We start from the raw sequence: 2,123 nt of genomic DNA, 5'->3' as shown, positions 1-2,123 counted from the left end.
CTCAGCAAAGGGTAACCGAGAGCCCAAGCACCAATCACCGCCCTGGAAAGGCCCGCGGGAAGCCCCGCCCCGTCTGGCTGCGCGCGTGCGGGGCTGTGCCTCTTTAGAGTGGTTGTCACCGTGTGTGGCATTTAACGGGAGCGCGCAGCGGCCTTGAGCACGCGTGACACGGCATCGGCGGCCAGTGGGGAGCCGGGGCAGCCGTAGTGGGGCGCGCTCTCGAGCGCAGGCGGCTGCGGCACACGGTGTCCCGTCGGTGTCTGTCAGCGTGGGGAAGAGGTGGTGGCTGGGGTGGCGGGGACTGAGCGCGTGTGAGCCGGAACCGGGTCCGAGGCGCGCTCTCCGCCCACAGAAATGAGGCGTCAGACGGCAGCAGCGTTACCTGCTGGAACCCTCAAGTGCACACGGTCCCAGAGGGTGCCAGCCCCGACTGGCACAACCGCGGCCAACAGTTCCTTGGCGAGTCTTTTCGAGCGTCCGGTCTGCTTTGACTATGTGTTACTATCCATTCTTCAGTGTCAGAATGACCATCTTGTTTGTAGCAACTGTCGCCCGAAGCTCCCAAGTTGTCCAACATGCAGGGGCCTCTTGGGATCCATTCCCGACTTGTCGATGGAGAAAGGGGACAATTCACTGCCTTTCCCTTGTAAATATGCCTCTCCTGGGTGTGAAATAACTCTGCCATACATAGAAAAAGCAGACCACGAAGAGCTCTGTGAGTTTAGGCCTTATTCCTGTCCCTGCCCGGGTGTGCCCTGCAAGTGGCAAGGCTCTTTGGACGCTGTCAGGCCCCATCTGATGCATGAGCATAAATCCATTACCACGCTACAGGGGGAGGACATACATCCATAGTTTTCCTGGCTGCAGATATTCATCTTCCTGGTGCTGTCGACTGGGTGATGATGCAGTCCTGTTTTGGCGTTCACTTCCTGTTAGTTTTGTAGAAACAGGAAAAATATGAAGGTAACCAGCAGTTCCTTGCAATTTTACAGTTGATAGGAACACGCAAGCAAGCTGAAAATGTTGCTTATCGAATTGATCCACATGGTCACAGGCTGCGACTGACTTGGGAAGCTATCCCCCCATCTATCCATGAGGGAATTGCAACACCTTATCAATAGTGACTGTCTATTCTTTGACACCAGCTTTTTGCAGAAAATGTCAATTTAGGCATGAATGTAACTGTTTCCATGTGTTGAAATTCAAATTAAACATTTTCTGGCTAGTGTTTAAAACCGTTGCATTCAATTTCACAGGGAATAGGTATCCATTTGCCTGCCTACCTGAAACTTTCGGTAGGTGGAAATTAGACACATGAAGGTAAATAAAGGGAAAGACTATTAAATACAGGGAACAGTTGTATATAGTAACACTAATATATTTAAAAATAAGTCAACAGTAAACTACTGAAAACAATATCTACACATGGATATACCAAAGATGGGCATCTTTTGTATTAAGAAAAGAAGCATTGTAAAATAATTCTGAATTTGTGTTTGTTGTAGATTGAGTGCAGTGTTGAAAAACAGTGGGTTTTAATTTTTTTATTCTGTTTTTGTATGTGTTCGTTTTCCTTTAACGAGCCATGTTGAGTGGTCTTTGACCGCTGCTTTTCTCCTATGTGAGTCAACACATAGTGTTGTTACTGTGTGTATATTTTTGTGTGTGTATTTGCTAATTTTTATTCTAGTTTTTTATTAAATAAATTTGACTACTCGGTGAAAAAGAAAAACAAAATAAAGCAAAACATCCTGGATAGTTAACGTAACTGTCACAATCAATTTTTCCTTAAGCATGGCCTCTTGCCAGGAAGGTCGGTAGACAATGGGGAAAAGTTTCTTTTACCTTGCACCCTAAGTAGTTTTTCAAATATGCACCCAATAAAACAGTATATTCTCACAGTGAAATTCTGTCCTAAGAATGTATGCTTTATTTCTTTTATTACAGTTGTTATAATAAGACTTTTTTTCCCCCCTAGAATATGGGGAAACATTTTAGAGAAATGATCACAAACTATAATTAATAGTCCAGTATAAATAATTATATGGAACAAAGCTTTTAAAAGTACATGTTAATTAAACAAGACAATACAAAAATAATTAAAATATGATTTAACTTAGATA

At 44.4% G+C, this 2,123-nt stretch overlaps 1 pseudogene; it reads left to right on the top strand.

Moving 5' to 3' along the window:
- The first annotated feature begins 354 nt into the window (after positions 1–354).
- On the top strand, positions 355–1,199 carry LOC109447098 (E3 ubiquitin-protein ligase SIAH1; annotated as a pseudogene).
- The last annotated feature ends 924 nt before the right edge of the window (positions 1,200–2,123 follow it).

This window comes from Rhinolophus sinicus, linkage group LG01, assembly GCF_036562045.2.
Source record: "Rhinolophus sinicus isolate RSC01 linkage group LG01, ASM3656204v1, whole genome shotgun sequence".
NCBI lineage: Eukaryota > Metazoa > Chordata > Mammalia > Chiroptera > Rhinolophidae > Rhinolophus > Rhinolophus sinicus.
Note: the sequence above shows the minus strand (reverse complement) of the source record. Positions and strands in the feature narration are given on the sequence as shown.